At 39.2% G+C, this 10,691-nt stretch overlaps 1 non-coding gene across 1 annotated transcript; it reads left to right on the top strand.

The window, feature by feature from the left end:
- Positions 1–8,466: 8,466 nt before the first annotated feature.
- On the top strand, positions 8,467–8,573 carry LOC111911965 (small nucleolar RNA R71). The gene has a single exon (XR_002857019.1). It is a non-coding gene; the product is annotated as a small nucleolar RNA R71 (small nucleolar RNA).
- Positions 8,574–10,691: the final 2,118 nt, after the last annotated feature.

Consider the following 10,691-nt stretch of genomic DNA (forward strand, 5'->3'; position numbering starts at 1 on the left):
CCAAAAGTGTGGGACACATGCATCCTGAATATGGACCTCCAAAAATAAAAACTCGGTGTAGAACTGGGTGAATATGTAAATAAACCACGAACATGACTCGAAACTTCAATTCTTCAAAGTGGATGCTACTAAGTAGAAGAATGTGGGAAAGGATAGACTGATACATGTCGTGGCAAAGAGCACAACGTCGTGATATAAGATGAAAACGCGCACAACAAGCTCCTGTGTATTCTGCAAATTCCATGAGCGACATGACGTGGCGTAAGGAGCCCACGTCGTGGAAACTGGACATCACAAAAATGCCTTATTTCTTGATGCATCCTAGCAGCTTGACCAATGTCTAAATGGTTTAAGACGCTTCTTTGTAAATATAATTCCCAACTGTAACCTCTCTCCTACTAACGTACCCCACACTTATCTTGGATTATGGGTTCCAACTCACGACTCTAAGCTTCCTTGACTTGACTAGACAAACACGACTCTAGAGTTAGCCTTATATGCTCCTTAGAATTCCAATGCTAATCTGAAAAGCGGAACAACCCAAAAGAAAGAGTAACATCATAGTTCTCGAAAGTTTTACATTACAAACCAAATTCAAACATAAAAGAAAACACTACTCAAAACAAATTACAAAATAGAAAGAAAAGAAAATCAATCATCATCTCCTTGGTCCTGCGCTCCACTTGGTCCTGCCCCGTCATTTTGTGGATGCCAAAGCTCCTCCCATGTTGGAAAATACAGATATTGTGGTGGCATAGAAGGCGGTCGGGTCACTCCCAAATGTGAATAAATACCCTCAGTAAGCTGGGTATGATAAATGGCGTGCCCCCGGAGGTTATCAAAATAAGTCCCCACCCGACTCTGAAAAGGGTCGGTGGGCACTCCATATACATGTTGTGAAGTAGCACGATCTCTCTCGATCTCTCCTCTAGCTCGCACATTCCGACGCCACGGTCTGGCTGGTGGTTGCTGCCCTGGTTGCGCCTCCTCTTGCTCCTCATCTATCGGCGGTATAACAAAACGACCCCCGACATTCACCACCGCCCGCATAACTCCCAAGACTTGAATGGTCAAATCAGTGTCCGGGAATCGAGTAAGATTCCTCACAAAATCATGGGTCAAAATATGATACGACCTAGCAAGGAGAGTAACTAAATGCCCCCCTGTAATCGGACTCCCGGGCCTAGAATTAGCCGCTTTGTTCCCCATGAACCTCGCCAACATATACGGTAAATCACAGCAAACCCCCGGGGTAATAAGAGTCCACAAATAAAACAAATTCTGAATAGGGACTTTATCGCCATGATGCTTGTGATTTATAGAAAAAGTGATCAGGCGATGTAGAAATCGGAAAACAGGATTCCGAATTTGTGACTCACTCGAATCACGAGTATTATACTCATGGCTAGAAATGCCCCACTAGAATTGAACATCCATAATACCGGGATTAAAATCCCAAACACATCCAAGTAGGAATGGTATGAAAAATGGAGATTGAGTCTCCACTTCAGTATAAAGCCCCATCCGCCAAGAGAATTCCCGAAGACTACACTCTCTATAAACACCACCCAAACGAAACACAAGTGCCCGGTTGTAAGTAAAATCAATGGTGCGTTCCTCGAAGCATATGGTAGAGAAAAACTCCACCGATAACTCCCGGTATACGGGTTCTTGAATTGCAAACAAATTCCTCCACCCGTGACAAGTAAAAGAAAATTGATCCCCTTCGTATGTTTTCGACCAATAGCATTCCAACTCAGCAACCATTCCCACACCACCGAGCCATCCCCAATCGATAATTGGGGCTATCGCAAATTCCCTATTGTACAACCATCCCATCCGATTTTCATATGTAGTCAACAATGGTCGGGGAATGTTTTGAGGAAACTGATATAAAGGATGTATACTCGCCACATCAATCGGGTTTTCCTCCTGTGGAATAGCTCTTCGTGGTCCCATTTCTGCATATAAAATCAAACCAAAGCAACAAACACCCAATACATTAAAAATAATAAAAATAAAACTGGTTGCCACGAATCACGACGTGACCAGGCTCGCCACGTCATGAACCGCAGTCGAAACCTGTGTATCGATCGGTTACTCTACCTGAGATTTCAACCAAAAATATTGCTTAGGGTTTGTTCCTATGGACATTTAAGGGACATGCAACCTAGAATCAACAACTAGTCTTAACCAATTTCGTGAATCACAAAAATTCTAACCATGAAAATTTAAAATTGTAAGATATAACTACAATTAATGGGTAGAACACATACCAAGTAGAGTTAAATGACAAGAACTTGCAAGGAATTTGGAAGCAAATTAAGAAATTGGCTGTGGGGACCTTGTTCTCGTTCGTGCGGCAGTAGCAAATGGGGAGTGTGTGACAACCCGAAATTTCTGTTCTAAATCAAACCATTTCAATCCAATAGAAGTAGAGCAGTTACAGTGAAAATTCAGACTTATGGAATAAGTTTGGCAGTTTTAGGGTTTTACACCTAAGGAGTTATTAAGAGAGTGGATGCACTAGGATTTTGTGCAACACTGTAATTCCATTACTCTAGGTCATTAGAATCCATTCCGAGAATAGAAATATTTTCTGCCAAAAATATTAGGACTATAAATAGAATTCTGAACCAAATTGGTTCATTATTTGATTTCCAATTAGAGAAAAGCCAAATACTCTCTCACGGATCTTCGGGTTTTCATCCCAGATTGTGAGTCTACTTTCATAGATGTGTTTTAATACTTGTTATATGCTTAATAACATTATTTACATGTCCAAAGTACAAGATCCGGGAGTTTACCGCCCAAGAACGTTCTTGGGGAGTAAACTCCAAAATCAAGCCTAAAGGCCACCTAGTCCCATTTCCGTGTTAGGCATCTAACTAAGGACTTTATGAATGATCATTAGAGGCTAGAAGCAAATCAAAACCAAGTAGTTTGAGGAGTTTACGGCCAAGGAACCACCTCTTGGGCCGTAAACTCCATGTAAAGGGCACAAATGAGTGCCTAGTGATCCTTTAGCCTTAGAACAAGAACCTAGAAGCCTTAAACTCATATCTTAGACCAACAAAACAATTAGAAACCAACTTTGGAAGGGATTTTACGACCAAGATGCTCCTTAGGCCGTAAACTCCAAGATTTAGGGCCAAAATCCCTTCAAACTCTTCCTAAGGCTTAGTCTTCATTTTTGGCAAGTACCTTAATGTGTTTAGGACCTAGAAAACTCATGAAAAGCATAATTGTTGAAGAGTTTATGGCCAAGAGTATTTCTTGGGCCGTAAACTCCTTTAATGGGGTCAAAGGACACCCTAGACACTTCCTTAGGCCAAGAGACTTTTAGGGCAAGTACCTAGATGAGTTTTGGGCTAGTTAAAATTCTTAGAACCTCATGTGTGAGGGAGTTTACGGCCCAAAGAGTTCTATGGCCGTAAACTCCATCAAATGGTTCCATTTAGTGCCTTAAACCTTCCTTAAGCCAAGTGTTGAAGCCTAGACTTGTTCCTAGAATTGTTGGGGACTTGAAAGAACAATAAGAACCCTCCCAAGGGAGTTTACGGCCGTAAAATCCAAGGGAAAAGGGTCTTTGGGTCGTAAACTCCCCTTATGAGTCAATATGGTACCTTAAACTCTTGTTAAGCCTAGAAACAACTCCCCTCTAAGGTTGTAGTACTTCTAAACTCCATTTCATGACTTGGTTGAGAGTTTACGGCCAGGAGCTTACTTCCCTGGGCCGTAAACTCCAATGAATATGGTCTTTTGACCTTAAACTTCCATTAGGGGCATTGCACTCCTTTGTTGCAACCCATTAGCCTCCTAGCACTTGACCAAAAGTGTTGTCCTCGCGCTTAAATGTTATACTTGTATAGTTAGTGATTAAATCTCTAATTATTTATATACATATGTCTTCATATGTATTTAGGATCATTTTGTGTGTCTAAGTCTTCACTTCACACCAAGCACTTATCCGATCCTTCCGTACGATAACAGCCCGTTCAATTCCGGTCACATACTGCAGGTGAGTTCATACCCCTTAACTAATGTTTTAAACTATTTTAAATGTTTTATGGGGGGGGGGGATACAAGTAGAATCATGCTACTTATTATGTCAATCACATGTGATTAGTAAGTAGGATTATATTACTTATTACATCAATCACATGTGATTAATATACAACATTCAAAAGATTTGGCTACTCATTAGCCGTTTTACCAAATAGTTTCCTTCAAATGATTTTTATAAACATTTTATATGTTTTAAACTACTTATTACACTGTACATCTTACTCTGTACATTGCCTTTCAAACTTATTTACAACTGTGATTCAAACGATGTTTTCCTTATACTCAAAACTGTTTTATCATACTTATGCCTTTAAATTGTTTTATAGATTGACATCAAGTCGATCTTTTCTTAAAAATAATACTTATATTTCAAATGTCTTACAAAATTTATTTATGCTTTTATATTATAAATTGCATGCCTCTATATGTATAGTCATATAAGAAATGTTTAAAAGACTTAGGAAGACTATCCACCCTATTTCCTTTTCGCGCCTTGAGATGTGGTCTGGTGGGATATTGGGTATTCGTCCGAAAGTCGTTTAAAGATTTGTTATATATCATATGTACATATATAGTCATAAAAGGTCTTTCCAGTTTCATCCTATGCCCTTGGGTAGCAAGGGTATACATCCACGTCCATACGTACCACTTAGATTACTAGCAAGCTACCACATGGGTAGTTCAGGAAGATACTAGAACCATTACTAGAACGAGATATCATACAATGAGTCAGTTCATTCATGAGTCAATACTTTCTAGAACATTACTGTACATTACATGTACAACTATACTAGGACGAGAAAACATACATCTATACTAGAACGTTTACATTACTATACTTGCTAGATAGGGAGAACACACATTACAGCTAGCACACGTTGAACATTACAGTACACTTACTATACTTGCTAGATAGGGAGAACACACATTACAGCTAGCACACGTAGAACCTTACCGTACTCTACTATAATATTTACATTATTATACTTATAGGAGTACTTGTGCATAGATATATCAGTAGGAGTCCTATTACATTTTATATGTATCGACTCTGTTATCAAATCCGCGTTCTTACCTTTACCTTGTGATAAAATCACATAATCGACGAGATAGAATGGATTATTATCCTAGTACCAGAGGATACGGTTGGGGGATTGACCATTCCTAGAATCTATGTTAGCTACAGAGGTAAAAGCACATCCACGGATGTCAAACGGTTGGTACCATTACAGGTACACAATTAAGGGATTAACTATTCCTATACCCAGCTGTTAGCAACAGAGGTAAGAGTACGTCTACGGATGGCTTAAAGTTAACGATGATAGTTACCCTAGTACCAAAGGGTATTATCCAGATTAGTTATATTATTACTCATATTTTGTGACTCATTCACATAACCAATGAGGTAGATTATATTTAGGTATCCTATTACCAAAGGATACAATTTCTTATAATGATAATAATAGTAATACAATTAGATCTTAGTAGAAGATTTCAATAAGAACAGTTAAGTCTTGGTAGAAGACTCCTTTGTTACTAATAGGAATCATAGGGATTTCTAGGGATTTTCAAACATTTACAGTTGATCTACAAACATTTTCATACTTATATGAGCTTTCTTTCAAAACAATGTCAAGTCTTAAAAATTATAAGTTTTACAAATTAAGACACATTAATACTTATGATCTCACCAGCTTTAAAGCTGATACTCGCTTTCAAAATTACTTGTATCCTCAGGTCATCATAGACAGGTACCGATGCAAGGAGAAAGGAAGATGGAGCTTATTCAAGACTTATCTTTCATTTTGATTTATACTTTAGTGTTTATCAAAATTTGACAGAATACAATTGTATAATAATTATTTTATTAATGCAATGGATGATGTTGTTGCTTGTTTACTACTTTACATTGTTGTTGATATTATACATGACGTCCTCCGCCCCAGAACGTTTCCGCCGTTCTTGGTTTTGGGGTGTGACAGAGTGGGAGTATGCAGTCAAAGGGTTTTAAAGAAATGGTCCCCCCCCCCCCCCCGTGACTTTTTAAAGGCCACGTCGTGGCTGGCTATGCCATGTCGTGGACTTTGAAATTGTCATATGATCCCGTTATTACACTTTTACCATGACGTGGCTCTATCAGACCACGACGTGGCAAATGCCTGATCGTAAAATTTTGTTAAATCACACATTTTTACTATCTACTTTGCATTTCATTTATTAATTAAAGCTCCCCACAGCTAATTCTTTACTAAGTATCAGTTATTAGATGATGAGTTGATATCTTTCCTAATTAAAAACTCAAAAATTAAAAGAAAATAAAATGCAAACCAAACTCAGGTTGCCTCCCGAGAAGCGCTTCTTTTTCTTGGAGTCTTGAGCTGGACTCTGTGCATGCTATGTTGAATCTTCTGAAGAGTCCACCACTAAAATCTTTTGTTCCTTGAATCGCCTCTTGTAAGCTTGAACTCTCCTTTTATATGCGTTCTTTGAATTCTCTTTTTTAGCTTTGCCCTCTTCTTCAAGCTTGCGTTTTGTGCCCTTGGGTTCTTCCTTGCACTCTATAGCATCCTCCTCTTCTTTCACAACCGGCTTTTTCACTCTTGAAGTGACCTCCTCTTCATCACTTGTCATCTCCTCATCCTCTTTGCTCACCCAAGAAGGCGGACTCTTGTAAGCTATGACTTCAATCAAATATGGAACAGATGCCCTCGGTTTTGTTCTTTTGACTTGATGAACTTCCTTGATCTCTTCTTCCATAACTTTTCCAGTTCTTCTAGTTCATTGTCTTCATTAATTGTGAACACCTCTTCTTGAACATGACCCTCTTGAAAGTCATCTTGTTTTCAAAAAATTTCTTGTTCATCTCCAACCCTCAAAGTGAGCTTCGACTCACGAATATCAACAAGAGCTCCAGTAGTGTTAAGCCATAGACGACCAAGGATAATTGGGACATCGGTATCTTCCTTCATATCCAAAACTACAAAGTCTATTGGAAAAACAAATTTTCCAATTTTCACCAAAATATCCTCCACTATGCCCCGGGGTTGTGTCACTAAATGGTTCGCCATGTGAATCTTCATTTTTGTAGCCCTCATCTTCTGAATATCTAATTTTTGATAAAATGAAAAAGGCATCAAATTAATGCTAGCCCCAGAATCGGCTAAAGCATTAACCTTCATTTTATTACCAAACTCACATGGAAGAGTGAGGCGTCCAGGATCCCCCATATTTTCTGGTGTCTCTCCCAACACGGCTTTTGAGGTTTGTTCACTTAGAACCACCTTAGACTGCTTCTTTAATTGCCTGCGAGTGTCTATTAAATCTTGCAGTAATTTCTGATTCTTGGGAGTTTTGGACAAGGACTCGACAAAGGGAGTATTAATCGGGATCCCCTTCATATCCTTGACAAACTCTATATGCTCCTTCTCCAGTAGACTAAGTGCAGTTCGGGGTGGAAATGGCAACGGTGGCTGATAAACCGGAACAGGTTTAAAGACTTTTTGATCAGATATGCGCCACGTCGTGGCTAGAGGAGTGCCACGTCGTGGCAAAGCTATTTCAGCAACCCTTTCATTTTCGAACTTTGACTTCTTGGGTTTTGGATCGGGCTGCTGTGGTTCTTCTTCCAATGCCTCCAGGAACTCAGAGATTGCTTCTTCTTCAGTATTGATGGCCATTACATGAGATTGGGTCTTTATTTCGGGATTCTTCGGGGACAATTTTTCATGAACCAGAGTGGCTAGTTGACCAAATTGTACTTCAAGGTTATGGATGGAGGCTTGCTGATTCTTTATTAAGGTTTGTTGTTCCATGATAGCAGAATCAGTGGCATCGTGTCTCTTTTCTCAAGCTTCCATAAAGTTCATCAAAATGGTCTCTAGATCGGGTTTCTTCTCGGCTGGTGGCTACTCCTTTTGATAAAAGCCTCGACATGTCTGCCTATACTTCTCTTCTTTTTGCTTCTTATACTCTTCATATGGCAGCCACTCCTTCGGTTTCCTCCAATCCTCATCAAACTTATCCCCACTAGAGTAGCACACTTGAGCTTTTCTGTTCCCAAATTCATCTACATTGCAGTCCTTGGTCAAGTGTGTACCACTACATCTTTCGCAACCTACTCTTATAGCATGTATTGACTGGTCCATTTGTGTTATCCTTCGATCCAAATTGTTCAGCATGGCCATTACAGCTGCTATTTCTTCAGTTTGGGCCCCTCCACCGCCTTTGATTCCATCTTGCCTAGGGTTGTGGTATTCGCGAGAGTGCTTCGCGAATTCTTCAATCAGCTCCTCGACCTCCCTCGGATTTTTCTTTGTCAAAGGTCCTTGAGAATCAAGGAGTTGTCTTGTCATAAAGTTGAACCCATCATAGAAGATTGACATCTCCTGTTGCACATTTAGATCATGCTGAGGGAAATTTCTGAGCAAGCCCTTGTACCGCTCCCATGCTTCGTATAATGACACCACCGGCTGTTGCTCAAAGTTGGCTATTGCCTTCTTGAGATTGGCTATCTTGGATGGCGGGCAAAACTGGTCCAGGAATTGCTCACGCATTTGAGCCCAAGTGGTAATTGTACCCGGTGGAAGTGCTTTTAACCACTCCTTAGCAGCTCCTTTGAAAGCGATGGGAAGCATCCTAAGCAAGACTGTGTTTCTGTTGACATTTGGGACATTGAAGTAATCCGCAAGACTGTGGCAATGGCAGGTATTGCGGGCTAGACTAAACCGGGACCCATATCTTCTCGGATCCGTTTTTTCTAAGCTCCCATGGACATCTCTTCAACTGTTGCCATCTCGTTCCTTGGCTCGTTCTCGGGTTCGCTTGTGTGTTCTTCAAATTCCGGCTCGGTATCATATTCGGACTCGGTTTGGACAGGTGTTTGATCCAAGTTCTCAAAATTGCTCTTGTGCCTCGCGGATGAACTTGACTCTCCTATCTTCTTTCCCGACTTCCTTGAAAAAGCTGACTTCAATTCTTGTAAGGGCGTCTTTTTCTTGTGAATTGCGGACTCGGGATCTTCAAGTGGTGGCACCAAGGGTGTGTTTGAGCTTCTGGTCATGAACTCCTGTAACATTAACACAATAAAAAAACACGTAACACTGAAATAGAAAAATAAACTAAAAACTGAAAACTAAAATATTTTCAGAAACCACGTCGTGGCACATATCTGGCCACGTCGTGGACTATGTGACTAATTTTTTTTAATGCTAATCAACTAAGCTAAGCTAATAAACACAAATAAATAAAGAATTAACCTTTTTGTAGATTTTATTCCATGAAAAGGGGTTGATTAATCTAATGCAAAGAAAATAAACTAATAAACGTGTCGTTCTCCGGCAACGGCGCCAAAAACTTGATGTGCACAAAAGTACCCACTAATTTTAATATTTATAACCTAACTAATTTAACCTAACTATGCACTTATAGGCAGTGTACCTAATCAGATTACAGTATAGCTTGGGTAAATCGGGTGTCGATCACAGGGAACGGTGTTACAAATTAATTACTTACTATTAAATTAACCTAATTATTAACAAGTTTAAAAGGGTTTTATCTGATTTTACAAGATCAGATGAACTTAAATCAAATCCAATAAGTAAAAATGCACTCTTGTTTAGTTTGAATCCAGTTCTTCCTTATGGCTAGCTAATGATTATGGATTATTAAGTTGGTTTTTAGTTGTATTAGTAATTTAGTTCTAACTTTACCAATAATTAACTAATTCGTGTCAAACCATGTATGCTCACACGTAATTAAACACAGAACTAATTATGAATGTAAATATGCTATGTAAGATTTGTTATATAAACGCAATTGTAGTCACAATACACGTTCTCTAGCACAACTAAGCTTATTTACTCTAATTACTAACTAATATTGGTCAATCCTAGCTCTAACAATTCAATGTTCACTAAATCATTAGGTAAACAAATTCATGCAGTTAGTGGTCACTAAGCTACACAGAACATGCAATCAAGCAATTAGAGAAACAAACAATAGCATGCTAAGTAATACAAATCAAACGCAAGCAATTTTTACCAACTAAACTTAATCCATAAAAAATGAGCTATTCATAAGTTGGAAGCTTCATCTAGCTAAACAAGAGTAGCTAGATTCAACTGCTCATCATAGCAACTAATAAACTACACAACTTAAAGTAATAAAAAGCGTGTTCTAAAATATAGACCTTTACTCTTTTTGGTGTTGAAAACGTTTTCCAGAACCTTTCTTTCGCTCCAAATCGTCTTCTGGAACTCCTTCCTTCAGCCAAAAAGTTCTCCCTCTCGTAATGATCAGGAACACTTAAATAGACTCCAAAATCCGCGCCATGTCGTGGCTATCCAGGCCACGTCGTGGGCTTCAAGTTATCTGTACCGGGCAAGGATTCCTCCGAATCGCGATCTTTGTCTTGTAGAATCCTCATGCCACGTCGTGGCCGACTTTGCCACGTCGTGGGTTTAGTGACTTTCGTGGATTTATTCATTTCTTGTCTTCCAAGTCTCCCATGTTTTACATATTGTCACTTTTGGTCCCTCTCTTCGAAAATCCTTTTAATTGACTGAAAATAACAATTTAAAGTCATAAGTACCATTATTCTAAACATATTATCAACTTATTAATAA

The sequence above is a fragment of the Lactuca sativa genome, chromosome 4 (genome assembly GCF_002870075.4).
Source record: "Lactuca sativa cultivar Salinas chromosome 4, Lsat_Salinas_v11, whole genome shotgun sequence".
Classification (NCBI taxonomy): Eukaryota; Viridiplantae; Streptophyta; class Magnoliopsida; order Asterales; family Asteraceae; genus Lactuca; species Lactuca sativa.